At 37.6% G+C, this 18,189-nt stretch overlaps 1 protein-coding gene and 1 long non-coding RNA gene across 2 annotated transcripts in view; both read left to right on the top strand.

The window, feature by feature from the left end:
- ZFPM2 (zinc finger protein, FOG family member 2) overlaps window positions 1–18,189 on the top strand; it is a gene marked incomplete at its 5' end in the record, with an annotated part of 382,811 nt that overhangs the window by 345,051 nt on the left and 19,571 nt on the right.
- LOC146403749 (uncharacterized) lies at window positions 24–7,305 on the top strand. The gene is made up of 2 exons (XR_014843522.1): window positions 24–189; window positions 2,032–7,305. It is a non-coding gene; the product is annotated as an uncharacterized LOC146403749 (long non-coding RNA).

Below are 18,189 nucleotides of genomic sequence, written 5' to 3'. Positions count from 1 at the left end.
TCAGTGAAATAATTATGAAAAGGGAGCAGTGTACATTTTGAAGCACCTATTCCTGCCCATCCCCTGTGCTGTTGTTTTATATAAAGTGATCTTATACAACAATGACAACAACGTCTGAGCACAGACAAGATAATCCCCATTTTCCAGATGAGGAAATTTTGTTGGAGAGAATTAAGTAAATTGCCCAAGGTCACACAGATGCTATGTATTTAGTGCCTGAGTTCCTCATCCAGATTTTTCTCATTTTAAAAATGTCAGTTCTGGAGTTCCCATTGTGGCTCAGTGGGTTAAGGACCCCATGTTGCCTCTGTAAGGATGTGGGTTCCATCCCTGGCTTTGCTCAGTGAGTTAAGGATCCAGTGTTGCCGCGAGCTGCAGCGTAGGTCACAGATGCAGCTAGGATCTGACATTGCTGTGACTGTGGCATAGGCTGCAGCTCCAATTCAACCCCTAGCCCAGGAACTTCCATATGTCCCAAATGCCACTGTAAAAAGGAAAAAAAGAGAGAGAGAGAGAGATAGAAAAGTCAGTTATTTGCTCTGTATTTTGATCCTCTTTGGTGACTTAGCAACTGGCGCCAAACCAAGAAGCAAACTTGGTGATTTATTAAGGGTTTGAAGATTGTTCTTGCCTAAAAGAAGGGAGTCACTAAGACAAAGCACAGCCAACCTGCCCAACAGCCAGTGAGCATTGAAGAGAAGCTTCTATTTCATGCCGAAACCAAGCTGAACAGGAACTGAATAGTAAGCTGATTACTTCAGGGTCTAAAAATGAGAGGATGCAACTATTTGAATAGGATATTTTATTGACCAAGTTTTCATCCTCTTGTCTTCCTTTGAGTACTTTTAAAATTAATTGGTGGGCATCCAGGACTCCCTTAATCTTCTAGAACTGTAAGTATGAGATTCAGGGAATAGATGTAAGTACAATTCATTGCTTTCTGCTACAGGAGCCAAACTTTAAAATTGAAGGGTTTTGGTGATAAAGCTAGACCACATTTACAATTATTTATTTTGGAGTTCCTGTCGTGGCTCAGTGGAAATGAATCTGACTAGCATCCATGAGGACGCAGGTTCCATCCCTGGCCTTGCTCGGTGGCTTAAGAATCCTGCGTTGCCATGAGCTGTGGTGTAGGTTGCAGATGCAGCTTGGATCCTGTTGCTGTGGCTGTGGCATTGGCCAGCAGTTGTAGCTCCGATTCAACCCCAGCCTGGGAACCTCCATATGTCGCAGGTGTGACCCTAAAAAGACAAAAAAGACCAAAAAAAATTACTTATTTTGATGAAAGTATGGATTTTGTGAAAATATTTGAAGACTTAGGAGATAACCATATATACATATTCACTAGGAAGTAATGCAAATTGAATTGTAATAAGAATTAATTTTCAATTTCCAGTCATATGTCTACATAATCAATACTCATAAGAATGTCCAAAATATGCACATTCATAATTTTCTTAGATTGACCGAAGTCATGTATACTCTAGCCATATATTATATGGTATGTTGTGTCTAATTGTGTCTTTATTAATATATGGAGAATGTTGATGATTGATGAAAAGAAATGGATCTTGCTTGGGAAGTTTAGGACACTCATTCATGTTTCCTGTGTTTTTACCAGTGGAATGTTCTTCTGATTCTGTAGCGGAAAAGAATAGATTACTTAAATAGGTTACTTAAATTTGGATGGTATACAAAATTAAGTTTATAAAATAGTTATAAAACTTGTAAAAAATAAAGAATTAATTTTCGAAAACAATATGTTGCTGAACTACTCAGGATTTCTACATATAATTTTCTAATATTATAATTAGGCTAATATTCTTTTTCTATTATCCTTAACTATTAATTTTGCTTTTTTTTTTTTTTGCAGAGCCGCACCCATGGCATATGGAAGTTCCCAGGCTAGGGGTCGAATAGGAGCTTTAACTGTTGGCCTGCACCACAGCCACAGCAACGCAGGATCCTAGCCATGTCTGAAACCTACACCACAGCTCATAGCAATGCCGGATTGTTAACCCCCCGAGCAAGGCCAGGGATCAAACCTGCGTCCTTATGGATGATAGTCAGGTTCATTGCTGAGCCATGACGGGAACTTCCTTTAACTATTAATTTCATCAATAATTCATTGAATCAATATTTTTTTCAACTTACTGTTTTCTTTTAAAAACATATCTCAGTCTTCTATTAATTCAAAGAATGTTGTAATGAGATGGATTTGCTCAAGAACGTGAAAGGGGGTAACTTTTATTCTTAGACCCTGGACTCTATTATATTTCCTTTGCAAAATGAAATGTTTTTTTTTAATGATTTTTTTTTCTTTTAGTTTCATGGTACATTGCTATACATGATGCAATTTCAAGGTAATTTTATACAATTCTGTACATGACTTAAGTGATGGAATGCAATGAAATACACAGTAAGGTGTTTTAGAATCTGTCATTTCCATTTAGAATAAAACACACCAAATATTCAATAAGCATTTGAAAAGAAGTCAAATTCAGAACCCCTAATGTGCAGAGAAGTTTGATTTACCTGTCTCCACCTTTCTCCCTTTCCTTCAGGCAAACATGGGCTCCAGCTTTCAGAATTCAGAAAGACCTTTGATTTTAAACAGTTTATACTAAATTCTGTATTTCATTTAAGAGCAAAATTCTTAACAGACTTCAGGAGCAAGTAAGTGGTCACTCTACAGCGTGTCACTTACGTCCCTTCTCAACACAGTTCATGTAATGAATACAGGCTTTGTTTTGTTTTATTTTAACATAAACTATCCTTTCTAGGTCACTGAATCATTGAATATGGACTTTGCTATAAAAACCGTAATAGCTGTTATTTTGGGTCTACATTTCTTAGTACTTTCATACTTAACCAGCAGGGCTTTCAAATTTACTGAAATAGCACCAAGGCTAAGTTTAATCTAGTACATAAACAGGTTGTTTAGAATCCATGTATCTTTTCATGTTTTTTTCCAGATCATTCAAGCCACTTTCGGTTTCCCCTTAATAAAGCTAATCTTCAGTTCTGCATTTAGCTGCACGAGGCCAGTATGATTCACATTTTGATTCACCATAAAATTCTAACTTTTTGTATTATTTCATTCTAGAGTTCCAGTTGCTTTACTTAATAGATTGTCCTTTGATCTCGTGGAGACAATTGCATTTTACTTCTCTAATGAAGCTTGTGCTATTATAGCCAAGTGAATGTGGCACCAAATGGTAGAAGAAATCCCAAAGGGAAGCATGCTTTTCTGCACGGAAGCTGGAAAAAGCAGCATGATTCGTTTATGAGAGTTAGCGGGCAGTGTGTCCCCAAATTCCCATTTCATGCCATTATTTTATTTTGCATTCTGAGATATTGAGTAATGGTAAATGTATTTTCCAGATTCTCCGGGTTCTTTCTAACCACTAAGCAGTTAAATAAGTTCACGTGTCCTTTAATTAGCACGCAGAATATACAATAGGAGCAAAAGGCAGGAAGAATGGCCTCTTGTTTCTGATATTTTTGGCAAACATTTTGGTCCTCTTATTTACACTTTAATAATTTGTCACTAGCATTTCTGGAAGTTAATTTCCAAGAGACCTCATGTAATGTATTCAACAATGAATGAAAGCTTCGCCAAAATCTCAGTGGTTGACCTGCATGTGAAAGAAGTCAGTGGTTTAAAATTACATTCTACTCTCTGCATTGTATTTATCTTTAAGGCATTTATTGCCGTAGTTTTATCTAGTTTGAATAAAAGAGGGGATTAAGAATGAAGTATAGAACATGGAGGGGGAGAGAGGAAGTCTAATCCATAAACAGACATTTGGAAGATTTGATCTGTCATAACCAGCATTGATTTATGAACAGTTCCATCTTTTGTTAACCATTAATGTCGGAGCTCAAGGCTTTAGAACCTCTCACTCATCCATGTTCCTTCCCAGAATCTTACTTGTATGTACAATTACATGTTATCCGTTGAGATCAGATTGATTCCTCATAATCAAAAGTGATAGCCAGGGTGATGTTCTACCGCTAGGATATCACGATAAATACCCTGAGTTCCCTCTTGTAGGCATGGAGAGCCATTCAACAATTTTAACTGAGGGTGGGAACAGGATCAAGTTTGTGCATAGCCATGCATTTTTTTTAAGCCATGCATTCTTTCAAAAGGGTGGAGGACAGATTGGGAAAGTCTAACATAGGACATAGGATGATAAGATAGGAGGTAGGTAACCCTTGTGAGCTAAATTTGACCTGATCTGAACTGGGTAAGTGAGTAAGCATCAGGAGAGGAGGAAAAGGGGAGAGAGATTTGAAAGATACCTTGGATGCAGAATTGGCAGGATTTAATGATTGATTGGCTGTAAGGAGTGAGAACAATGAGAAATCTAATGATTCCAGGATTTTGAGAAGATAATCAGACTCACCCAGGGAAATCCATTTCTCAGGCCTGTATGTCTGATCAGAAGAGGAATGCTAGGCCTTGATAGATCCCCAGCATTGTCAGCCACCTTCTCAGACCAGATTCCTGGTTCATTGTTAAATGCGTGGCTGAAATCAGCCATCGTGCCAAGAGCTCAGATACTGGCCTAAAGGAGCTTAGAGAGAATGAATTTTCTTGATGCTGTGATAATTTAGAAAATAATCAAGCCATTAGGAAATGATCAATAGTAAAAATACTAATAAAAGTAATCCATATCAGAGAAGCCTATTCTACCACAAATGAAATTTGGCCTCTGTTGTAACAACAGGGCAGCTATTTACAGGGATTTGAATAACCAGACGCAGCTACAATGATCACGAACATAATGCCTATCTGTGGTTTTAAAGCCGTGGGGATGGGAGGGGGGCAATCTGGAAAACAAACAGCTGTAAAGATTTCAAATGATATACAATGTACTTCTCCTTCTGTTTACAAAGCATGATTTGATTTTATATGCTGTCCTATATAGTGACTTTAAAATTATTAAATGAGAACCATAGCTAGCAATGCATGCAAAATATTCATTCATTGTTGTAAACTACAAAAATATTGCTTTTATGCAAAGAGAATGCCATTGTAGAATTTTAAAAGGCATAGAAATAAAAGGCTCAGGATTGGAGCGATTTAAACAAACTCACTAGAATATAGTAGATGATTAAAATACAATCTATAATTACATTACACTGGTATCAGGTAAGGATAAAAGCCTATAAATACACTGGGGTCAGGGTAAGCATAAAAAATGAAACAGTTATTTGAATAATCTGAGATCAAGTTGCAGTAATTAAAAATGAATGTATTATTCAAATGAAGGAATTAGGTTACAATACTCCTCGTATGAAAATATTATTGTGACAGACCGAAATAAGTTGGAAATGATTTTGATTAAAAAATGGGTAAAGGAATGTAATAACTTTCACTGGGGAAAAATAGACAATCAGGGAATATCAAAAAAAAATATTTGGGGCTGACAAATGAGAGACTCAGAGAGGCTAGATGCTCAAATGCTTTTGATATCTTAAACTTACAACGATTAAGCTTCTGTTGCTATTTCATTAAAAGATTTAATGATTTTTAATCATTCAAAGGGTCCAATTTCTTTCCAAATTTTTCCAGAATCCCCTTCTCTTTGCTTTTAGAAAAGCAGTATTTTCGTAGTTTACAACAGTGAAACTATTTCACATGCATTGCTGGCTACAGTTCTTATTTGGGAACTTCAAAGTCATTTTACAGGATGGTATGTAAAAAACTGCGTTTTATGAACAGAAGTAGTTTTCACCTCTGTCCTTCTTCTCTTTCTCTCTCCCTGTGTATATAGTTTTTTTCCCTGCAAAAATGTACATAGACCTGGGGAGAGGGGAAGGCTGTTGTTGATTACTTTAATGTTTCTTATAGGAATTTAAGGGAAGGATGAACATTTTGATTTACCTTAGAGTAGGCATCTCTAGTTAAATATGCAATTGCATGTCATTTATTGAGGGGAAACTTACTCGAATGAGAAACTCATACACACATCCGTGTCCTCCTTCTCCTTAAGGGTGACATTCATTTGCATTGTATTCAAGGATTTATACATTCATCTTCCATTATTATTTGCAGAAGATGCACAGTTAAATCCCTGTGTATTATTCACAAAAATAATACGACCTCCTAGATTTAACAACACCATCAGGTCCTGGGAAAGTAGGAACATCTATTCAAAGCGAATGGATTTTTAACTCTTTATGAAGAGATGCTTCTTAAAAGAATGTGGCATAATATTCTCCTTAGATATTTTTGTGGTTACATGGGAGGGGTTAGTTACTAAAGCCGGAGAACATAAGTTAATAGCATATTTTATATAAATTACTACCACAAATTTCATACAGTTAACTAATTTTTTAAAACTACTGGGATAACAAGATTCTATGAATATTGATTAGTCCGTTTATACCTTATTTGGGGAGAGACTTGACGCCTGTTACTTCTCCACTGTTTTAAACCTGGAGATGTATAAATATCTCTAGAACCACAGAAGGATCTCTTTATTAATTCACTAAGGCCATCACTACCTCGTTTCCTCTCTTACAATATCGTCAGTCACCTATAAGATATTGAATTTAAGAGTGGTGCTATATCCATGCTGCACATTGGACTTACACTCCAATTGTCAAGGCTCCTTCCCACGAGGATGAGGATCCTTTGCCAAAGCTGACAATTATGAGAGGTATCCTGTGTTTATTAAACTGATGACTTGATTGTGTTCTCCTTAACTAGATGAGAGGCTGCAGAACAAAAGAGCTTTGGAAGGAGCCAGCTTGAGTTCTGTCCCATAAATGAGAAACTCCAAAATTGTGAATCATTCAATTCTTTAAACCTTTATTTCAATGAAAATAATGACATCCTCAACCTCAGTAAGTTATTTGGAGAAAAAAAAATGAGATGTCATGGTTAGGCTTTACTACTATTAAGTCATAAACTACATGTTAATCCTATAGCAGTTCTATATTGGAAGACAAGTTACTCTCATGTGGAAAACAAAACACACACACACGTACACACTGACTGTGACCTTTGATGCAACACCTCACTTCTTAGAGCTCTATTCTCTTCATCTCTAACAGAAAGTCTAGAAGCCCTTCATGATTCCTACCAGCCATAAATATTTACAGTCTTATGAGTGACATTCAATGGACTAAGACAGATATATGCTAGAGATGTCTTACTTAATATCTTTTATTTGGAAAGATTATGGGGGAAAAACCCAGTTTTCTTTATCCAAGGATAGTTTGTTATCTATCAGGCTTTGCATGTTTTCAGCAGATTTCTCTGTTGTTTTACTTTACAGCCTCTGAAAAGCAGATTCAGCTACAAAAGAAACGTGGTCGTTTATGAAGCACGTATTACTTTGTTTAAAAAAAAAAAAAAAAAGCGGACCCTTTGCATTCCCACTGAGCTAGGTTGAGCGACTCATGCTACTCAAGATAAAAATCAGGATCTGTCATGAGTTGATTTCTGCCTCCCTTTTCTTTTGATTCGCTCTCTGATCCCCCAGGTTTCCTCTTGGCTTCACCGACCACTTCTTGGCCCAAATATAACTTCCCTCTATAGGATACTACAGAGAGTCAGATAAACGTTCTATCTTCTTCTAAAGTAAGCGTTCTATCTTCTTCTCTCCCTGCCTTCTGTGTCCTCTCCTCTTTCTTTGGGAGGCCAGGGCAGGAGCGGATCCATGTTTCTGACTTTGTTATCATTTTCCTTGTGTCAGAACTTTGTTGGTTCTCAAAGGCTAAAATTTGAAAATGAATCTTGATCTTGAACTCTTATTTTTAATGCTGTATCTCCTCTTATCACTGCTTATAAAACATTACCACAATTTGTCCTCAGGCTGACCCTACCTCTGTTGAAATCCTTTTTAAGCCTTAATTATATCCTGTCTTGATGTTTTCAGTTCCTTCTTTAGCAATCTTCCACTCCCTAAAATTTTGGCTGTACTGAATACTTCAACTAGACTCTTTGTGTACAGGAAAGAAATGTCATAACTTTAATAATGCATCTTCTTTTTACTTTCATTTTAATAGAGATATAAAGATAACTTAATCTGCTATACCTTCCTTACCTGTATTAAGAAAAATTTACTGAGAAGTGAGTCGATTCTTTTTTTCTCCTCAAATTCCACCTTCATTTTCTATTTCCCTTTTTTTATGTTTTAATTTTTATCAGGCTACAGAAGATTGATTTTTTTTTAATTATCCTTGATTTAGTAAATTCAGAGCTGAAGGAGTGGTTCATGAAGATGTTAGAAAGAATCATATCAGGATTTGCAGGATTCCAACAGATTTCCTTTAATCATCTTCTGGATCCAGTATCCAGGCTTCCCTCCCACGGGCCCAATAAGGTTTCCTTATGGTATGGAGATGACTGCACAGGACAGTTCTCTGTAGGGCAGCAAAGGAGATGAGTTATGCAGATGATGCAGTATGGGAACACCCAGAGGGTAGGTCTTCAAACTTAGAAATGCTTATTTTTTTTAAAAAAAAAAAAAAAGAGGGAGCAAGTATTGATTATTGATCTCAAGGAAGGTAGTTGAACACAAACTAGAGCCATGGGACTTTCTGCTTAAAAATGTATGTATCCAACTCCTATTAAAATGACACCTCATGTCCAGGGAACTCCTTGCTCTTGTGAGTGAAAATGAGATCCATAGTAAATGTTTAAGAAACATTAAACAATAAGCTGTAGTTTCTGGGTGGCTTTTCAAGTCATAACTAAACCATGGAGGATACTTTATGACCTAAGCAGTAAGTTAACTCTTCTGTTCTCCTGCACAATATCTGAATATCTTAGCTACTCTAAACCATTAAGCCCCATTGAGAAATTCAAGGCCAAAATGCAATAGTAAAGCAAAAGCGATCAAAAGAACATTAAAAAAAAAAAAAAAAAAAAAAAAAAAAACCACCGAGATGGTGAGGAAGGTGTGACTAGATAGAGACATAGGTAGCTGTAGTGAGTTTAAGGGAATGTCACTCAGCTCAGAAGGTCAGAAAGCAACACCTATCTCCATGCCTTTCCTCCAGAAACCCATTTCCAGATCACTCTTGGACTCCCTCCTTTGCCTACTCCCAACTCCCCTAGAATGCAGCTGGTCAAGAGTGAGGTATATGTTTCACCTTGGCTTTGGTAAACGAAGAGAAATATGTTGGCCTAAGAGTCATGATGTCATCCAAGTCTATTCTTCTTATGAACTTGTTGATAAACTTCTTGATGAACTGCATCTTGAGGGTAATACTCCTTGCACTGAACCACACCCCGATTTCAGTGCCTGGCATGTGGTGCTGTCCTAGAGGACAGCCTCCCTGAGGAGGAACCCCCCAGCGTCTCCTCCTTGTGCTTCTTCTTTTTCTTGAGACTCCTACCTAAAGGTGACTGATGCCTTGTGATATAAAACATGAATATATTTTACCAAATCCTGTCATAACAGAGTCCAGCTAAGAGGAATCGGTGAAACACTGAGAATCAAGACTTTTTCTCCCCTTTATTCTTAAGGGCAGTGATAACGGTACAGTTTTTCTATAGCCAGATGAGAGTAGTCTGAGGATATTTGCACCCATTGGGGGATAAAGACAATGTATTTTATTATTAAGCTTACTGAAAACAATCGTTACGCTTTTGAACATAACATTGACCCTTTTGTGCAAATTAACACACAGTAAAATTTATCATTCCAAGCTGCACAATAAAAATGGAACAGAAGGCCATCCAGTCTTAGAAAAATCATTTGGCTCTGGTTTTATCATCACACAAGCAAAAATTTGAGATTTTGCAGTTCATTCCCCTAAGATCACCCACTCATCTGCAACAGCTTGGCAAGAGGCCACCCTGCCTTCCATGCTGCCCTTCCTAACTCGACTGTCAAGGGCCGACCTTGAAAGATGGATTTTCAAAGCACTGGGCAGAGCCAAACTCCCTTTCCATTTATAGACGTACAATGATCTGTAGTCCCATTTCTTCCTTTGAAATTATACGATGTGTTATCATGTTGACTGAACACTTGTTTTTAATGTCTTTGTGAATGCTAATGTAATTTGTAAAAAATGCTAAATGTTTTAAATAGTAATAAGATTATATGGTAGCTAGATTGTATATCTTCTAAAAAGACATGTTTTAAGTAGGTCTTACAAATGATGGTGGGATGTAACATGATGTTTCTTACGCATAGTCACACTGAGGATTTCAACCTCACTTTCCACTCACTTTAATGGGATTTCACCTGGAAATTTGACAGTAGAAACTTTTAAAGTCTAAGACTCCCTGTTGGAGTTCCCGTTGTGGCGCAGTGGTTAATGAATCCGACTAGGAACCATGAGGTTGTAGGTTTGGTCCCTGGCCTTGCTCAGTGGGTTAAGGATCTGGCACTGCCGTGAGCTGTGGTGTAGGTTGCAGACACAGCTTGGATCCCGAGTTGCTGTGGCTCTGGCTCAGGCCAGCAGCTACAGCTCTGATTTGACCCCTAGCCTGGGAATGTCCACATGCCGTGAAAGTGGCCCTAGAAAAGGCAAAAAGACAAAAAAAAAAAAAAAAAAAGACTCCCTGTTAAGCAGCTCTGCAACTGGGACTCTGATCCATGACTTCCACTTAAGAGTGACAAAGATTGTGGCTCAGCAGTTAAAGAACCCAACTAATATCCATGAGGACATGGGTTTGATTCCTGGCCTCACTCAGTGGGTTAAGGATCAGGCATTGCCTTGAGCTGTGGTATAGGTTGCACATGAAGCTTGAATCCCACATTGCTGTAGCTGTGGCTTTGGCCAGCGGCTCTAGCTCCGATTTGCTCCCTAGCCTGAGAACCTCCATATGCCATAGGTGTGGCCCTAAGAAGACAAAAAGACAAAAAAAAAAAAAAAAAAAAAAAAAAAAAAGAAAAGAAAAGAAAGAAAGAAAGAGTGACAAGGATTGAGAAGGTTGTGTGACCATGGGTAACTTTGCCATATACAAGGCCAAGTTAAAATCAAGTGAAGAAAAGAACTCCATGATAGAATGAAACTAAGATGTGGGAGAAGGTGAATGTGGAAAGATTTATAAGGCCCTTTAGACAAAATGCCTTGTCACTCGAGGGAACAAAATACTGCTAGTTATTATTGCTAGTAGTGGTGCGTAGAAAATAACTAAGACTTACATTTTTAAGGTTCAGAGCAAAGTTTTCTCCTAATTGGAGGAAGAGAAGGCAGACAGGAGGGAAGGAAAACAGAAGGACCTCACTTCAGACAGAGTTTCTACAGAGTTATTTAGTTTTACACATCTTTACCATTCAAAGCTGTTTTTTTTCTTTCTTGGCATGAACACATAATTCCCCATTCCATTTAGAGGCAGTACATGTATCTCAGTAATCAGCAAATATCTATTCAAAGAGTTTTATTACTAGAGGACTTTAAAATGTCCATGACCAGATTATAAACCCATTCAAAAATAAGTCCTTCTTGTACTTCATTTAAGAAAGTGAGGTGCTTAAAAAGCACAGTAATGGCAGTTGTCTTATTTTAAGTGGAAAATTCATTTGGTGAGTTTTCATTATACTGTTTTGTGGGGGAGAGTTACAAATATCTACTTTGTTATCTTGACACAGGCAAGCAAAATTGAATTCACTGACATTGAGATGAGTGTCAGGGGTTCCCACTATGGCACAGTGGGTTAAGAATTCAACTGCACCAGCTCAGGTCACTGTGGAGGCGCAGGTTCAGTCCCTAGCCCAGCACAGTGGGTTAAAGGATCCAGTGTAGGTCACACAGCTACAGCTTGCAAAAAAAAAAAAAAAAAAGCATCAGAGGACAGTCTATAAATTACCGAAAAGTTGTTTAGTCAATTAACAGAAATCTTTGGGGATTATAAAGCTTGGTATAGCAACTTCACATTTAGGATAAAATAGAATTAAATAAATAAAGCCTGTCTTTTCTTCTGGCGAGGCTCATAGAATGCACTGAGCGCCATCTGCTGGTTATTCATTTTTTCAAAACTAATTTGTTTCTTTTAAATTGGACTATAGCTGACTTACAATGTTACATTAGTTTCAGGTATATAGCAAAGGTAATCAGTTATACATATAAATATATCCATTTTGTTTTCCATTATAGGTTATTTATACAAACTCTTGAGTATATTCTCCTGTGCTATACTGTAGGTTTTTGTTAATCACCTATTTTATGTAATAGTGTGTGTATGTTGTTCCCATCCTCCCAATTCCTCCCTCCCCCAATGGTTTCACCTGTGGTAACCATAATCAAAACTATTTTCTTACCCAAACTACTCAGGTCAGTTCAAATGGAGACTGGGTGTATGTACATCAAAATAGAAAGAGATTAATAAAGAAAATCAAAAAGTATTTATGCACTATAAACCTCACTTCACATGAAAACATTTTTTTATAATCTGTTATATGATAATTCTAAAATTTGTCTCAGGATAGAGATCTAGCAACACTTCACATAAGAAATGAGGCGTTCCTGTTGTGGCTCAGTGGTTAATGAACCCAACAAGTATCCATGAGGACTCTGGTTTGATCCCTGGCCTCATTCAGTGGGTTAAGGATTCAGCGGTGCCTTGAGCCATGGTATAGGTGCAGACACGGCTTGGATCTCAAGTGGATGTGGCTGTGGCATAGGCTGGCAGCTGCAGCTCCAATTCCATCCCTGGCCTGGAAACTTCTATATGCTTTGGGTGCTAGAAAGCAAAAAAAAAAAAAAAAAAAGAAAAAAAGAAAGAAAAAAAAAAGAAAAAAGAAATGAGCAGAGTTTTCCCATGTTAGAATAGAATATCATGAAAGTTTTAGATTGAGAAAGAATATTAAAATTTTGTGGTTCCACTTAAGTCATAACATGAATATATCCATCTGGCACACAATTTTTTTTTTCAATTTAAAAGCAAGTAAAACACCATAGCACTATTTCTTTGTGTACATTTGGAAGCAGTTAATGAACATGAAAGTTTAATTTTAGTCATCTTTAACATTAAACTGCGAGTCAAATTATGTTACAGCATTTTTGTTAATTTTGTAAGACATTAAGTCAACATATTAAACACATTTACTCATAGTCCCTATCCTATTTATTAACTTTAAAAATCTGTGACCAAAGAATCTCAGTGTCTTGACAAAAGTTTCAAAGGTAGGATAAGAAGGACATATAGTACTTCTAAGAAGAACTCTACTTCACACAATATCTTTGAAGAGTTTTATGCTATTTAAAATCTATGTCAATCAGGAATTCTCTGGTGGCTCAGAGGGTTAAGGATCTGACATTATCACTGCTGTGGTACAGGTTTAACCCCTGGCCCAGAAACTTCTGTATGCCATGGAGGCAGCCCAAAACAAGACAAAATAACAACAACAACAACAACAAAAAACCTATGTCAAATATTTGTTCTAATATTTGATGTCTCTGAAATTCAAGGAGCATAGTAACGTGCGACTTGGCCTGCATTTCAGGTCCTCCATAACCCATGCCAAAAATTAGACCAAGACAAACCACAGTAAGACCCAGGTGTGTGAGTGTCCACTTCTGTGGTTCCTAGGGATGGCAGTTATTAGTCGTGTTATATTTAAGAGTAGATTGTAAAGAATAATAATTATCTATAGGATAGCACTTAGAAAAATGAAATAAAAATATAAACATTGTTATGTTATAGTAAGAAAACCTGACACACATCGTTATTCCCCAGAATTTGAACCTTAATAATAAGAATTGGTCATTGACATCGTAATACATAGTCAGATTATCAGTAGATTCACAGAGCTCTTACAGAGGAATAACATGTTCTCTGGATAAAGGAGTGATTTTTTTAAAAAGGAACATACTCTGGGCAGCAAAAGGACATGAAAAATTTGTATGTGTTTTATATATATATGTATGTATGTGTATACATATAGTTTTAAAATATCAACATGAGGGCAGTTAGTGTATGTATTTAAGACCATGGGGTTTTTTAAATATATTTTTAAGAGAAAATTAGAGTAAACATCTTAAAAGTTAACAAACTTTGAGAAAGCATGGAATAATGTTGGCTATTTGGAGGGAGGTTTCCATAAAAACACACTGCAAAGGAATTTAGCCCCCTTTTCTAATCTTTTCCTTCCATGGATGCGTCTGGTGGGACAGGATTTCTTCTAAGAACAAGTTTTTGACCATTCAAACCCACTGCTATTGAAACCCATCTTCTGCAAGGAGGCTTTGGGCAGAGCACGCCCAAGTGAGTGGGGCACAAGAACAGAGAGGCCCTCTGTCTGTGGTGTGGACAGACAGAGGGCTGCAAATGCGGGGGGGCCCTTCTGCCCGCTTCAGCCACCCAGCCCTGCAGGGGCCTGCCGACCCTGCAACACTCCTTCAGAGGAGTCTACACTTTTAAACTGACTCCCTGGAGAAGTTTAATGAGCCTCCGGGAATTTTTTTGGGGGGGAGGGCAAAACAAAGATGTATAATGGAAATGGACAAGCTGAAAAAGCAATAGAGAGGTTCATTCCCAGCCTGGTGCTTGGGGGCTTTCATCAGGAAACTGCAATGGATATTGCGCAGAGCTGTGGAAGGAGGAAAGAAAGAAATTAAAAACAGCCTCCTGTGATGAACTTGTATAATTTATTCCTCTGCAAAGCAGTAGGCACAATGTTTCATTTTCTTTCCCCTCCACTCTTCTTCCCACCCCCCACCTAATTTCTGAGCATTCCCAGGCTAGGCAAGAATGAAAATGAAGCATACCCAACACAGGAGTCGTAATGAAAGTGTGGAACGCGCTCAGATTATTCATAAACTTGCAAGTTGTGTATTTTGGTAGAGATTTCCTCCCTTCTGCTCCTGATTGCTGATGAAGAATGGTGTTTTAATAGGCAGATGGTAAAGACAATTACAGTTAGGGGCTCAGCTGGGAGTTACATCAGTTTATTGCAAATTATTAGTTGATAAATGCTTTTGTTTACAAGCAGAGTCTTAGGCAGCTTTGTAATCAGTTTATCAGCGGCAGGCAGAATCTTGACAGATCGCCTTTGGGGTGTCATGTCACTCTGGGCCAGTCCTTTAAAATCATGATGGTCAGGCAGCCAGTCTGATGGGCTACTTCATGGCCCTGCGGAATTCTCCTGCAAAACCACCTCACAGCCCACCATAGATGAGAGCACCAATCCCAGGGATGCTGAAAAGACTCCATGAGCAACCTTTTCCTGTTGAAATCCCCGACAAATATGTCTATTCGCCTAAACCTTAGAGAGGGTACCCGAGTTTCATGACCTTTGAGACATTGGTTTAGAAGATCTTCCGGGCAGTGCTGAATGCCTTATTCACAGGGCAAAACTTTCTGCACCTACCCTTGAGCAGAAATCTGGAGCTGAGCACCACGGCATTGCTTACTTTTCTGCAAATGGCTTCATGTGCTTCTTAAAAGGGAAAGGAAATTCTCTCAGTAGGAGACATTTTCTTGCTGAAAAAAAAATAAGTTCCATGGAGAGAATACATACCCTGAGCCCAAAGATCTGGTGGGGATCTGTTAGGAGTTGGGGCCTGGGAATGCCCTCTGTAATAGGAGGGGAGTTTAGGTAACACATGTGGCTGGCTTTGATTTCCTTATCTGTACAATGGGATGAGAGTATTTCCTATTTGTCACACAGGTAATTCCTTTAGATTAAGGAGGGTGTTCATGTTTCTTTATTCTGAGTTCTGCTCAGACCACTAGTATCTGTTGAATTTATGCTAAATAATACAACATATAATATTTAAAATGACAATTCACAGATGATGATAAGTTCACTTCCAAAATACTTGCTGAAAGAGGGTGCTTCACTTTAGCATTTTTTAATAAATCATTACTAATAACATTTACTAGTTTTCGTGCATTGCAGTAAAGACATGGTTTATAAACCTGATATGTTAGAGATATCTCTTTGAAAAGATTCATTTGAACATAAGCCTATAAAAAACTCATGTCTAACTACTTTTACTTTCAGTTTAACAAAGTAAGTTTGGGGCTTAACAAAGCAGAAATATTTATTATATAATGTATATTATATATAAATAATCACATACAATAACTCCTACAATAGTCCTTTTTGTTTGCACCTATTGACTGGTAATTTATATGTTTTTATTTCCTGGTATGCAAGCAAAATGTATCTAGTTAATTGCAAACTAACTCCTGAAGTCAGAAGCCAGAAGCCAGGTTTCATAGCTGGAATTAGATATTCCATATCCTCTAACATATTGACGTAATCCGGGAAGATCATTGGAAATATGACTCCAGCTGATAAATTTTAAATCATACATCACATATGTATAAAAGCAAAACCTTTCTTCTCTTAATCTCAGAAATATGATTAAATATGTCTATTCATTTATCTCCCTGACTCCTGTTCTTTTTAATTCTGAGTTTCTCATTTAAGATGCTAAAATCATCAGAATCAGATAAATCTTATTTAAATTGACCACATTATTTGGGAAAGTTTGTAATTTTCTTTTTTTTTTTTTTTGGTCTTTTTAAGGCTGCACCTGCGGCATATGGAAGATCCCAGGCTACAGGTCACATCAGAGCTACAGCTGCCAGCCTACACTACAGCCACAGCAGCTCTGGATCCGAGCCTCGTCTGCAGCCTACACCATAGCTCACAGCAATGCTGGATCCCTGACCCAGTGAGCAAAGCCAAGGATCAAACCCACATCCTCATGGATACTAGTCGGGTTCGTTACTGCTGAGCCATAGAGGGAACTCCGGAAAGTTTGTAATTTTAATGTTGGGTTGACATAAGCTAACTTAAAAATATTTTGGAGAAAACCAAAGTGTGTTTTTTCCATTCTCACTTCAATTTTCAGCACACAGTATTTAGTTCCCAATTTTCCAGCTCTTAAGCAATTAAAGGTTCTGTTGACATCAGAGGAAAGGCTGCCTACAGAAGAGTTGAAGAATGAAAGCCTTGATATCTTGTAAATTGCATTTTAACACAAAGAGCATAAAAACTTGTGTTTTTTGTTTTCTATAATCAAGTTAATGAAGGATGAATAGTGCATTTGGCAAGGAATTCTGCCATGTGTCCATCCCTCTTGATTGAAAAAGGCAAAGAAGATTTTTCTTTAAAACAAAATCCACTCTCCCTTTTGGCCCCGCAAACCAAAGGCACTCTCTAGAGTTGCTGGTCAAGTCCAATTTTTTCCTCCTCCCAGAAACTGCTAGAATGTTCTATAAAAAGACGTCAGGAACGCCAGCATGGGAAAGTTGAATGCCCCAAAATGCCCTGCCATGCCTATAAGTACAAATGAAAAATGTTAAAGATTATTTAAAAACAGGAGAGACCTTTTGCAAAATGCTTTTGATTTATTGCTGTGTATTGTGCAGATCTTTATCAATTATTCTCACTCTATTTTATTCAAAAACTATGGTAAACTATGAGTTGGCATGTTGCTGCATACAGAAAAAAAGGCATTAATCAACGCTAAATAAACAAGTGCAGAGATCTATCTAACAACTATGAAGTAGTTAATACGTTTTTAAGCAATTTTATTCTAGAAAGGAGGTCTAAAAGAGTAGTGCTTAATTATCTGGACTCCTCTGTGCTGGGCTCCCTTTTGATTGTATTAATGAAGCAGCTGGCCCATTGTTTCCCTTTAATTCCTCTATTGTTTTAAGAATATGTCACAGCTCTTTATTCTTTTATCAGGTGCTGTGCAGGAGGATCCACACAATACCTCATATTCCTACTGTATTTGCCAATGCACAAAGAAACCTCCATAGCGGTTTTCAAAGAAGGGGCACACATAATTTATAAGTTCTCTTCCTTGTGCTACTCCACTGTCAAGAATTTCAACAGTATTGGGTTGGAATTCATTATAAAATTGGTATTCAACCATGTGGCTACATATAGATATATGCACTGTGTGAATGTCCCCACCCCAAGATCTAGGTAGGAACACGTGTGATGTTGAAATGGGGTAGTTCTTTAGCTTTTAGGGAATTATTCTGCCAAACCACTTCACAGTTGTGAAGAAACTAAATTCCATAAGTGAACATCATACTGGTTTTTCAAATCATTTAGTAATACAGAAAAAGTTAAGGACTGAACAAGTAAATATCCCTGTTTCCTCCACCTCTAGAAACAATATCCGTGTGTGTGTGTGTGTGTGTGTGTGTGTGTGTGTGTGTGTGTGTGTGATACAGGTCATTCATTTTCCCCCAGTGAATGGCTTTAATTTACTTGAGTGTGCCTGAGAGGTGTCCTGGTT

Source organism: Sus scrofa, chromosome 4, assembly GCF_054392235.1.
Source record: "Sus scrofa isolate SSC_HxYL_T2T_F1_AM1 chromosome 4, Sscrofa_HxYL_maternal_Yorkshire_Landrace_v2.0, whole genome shotgun sequence".
Taxonomy (NCBI): Eukaryota; Metazoa; Chordata; class Mammalia; order Artiodactyla; family Suidae; genus Sus; species Sus scrofa.
The sequence above is the reverse complement of the archived record's forward strand: the minus strand, read 5'-3'. Positions and strand labels throughout refer to the sequence as shown.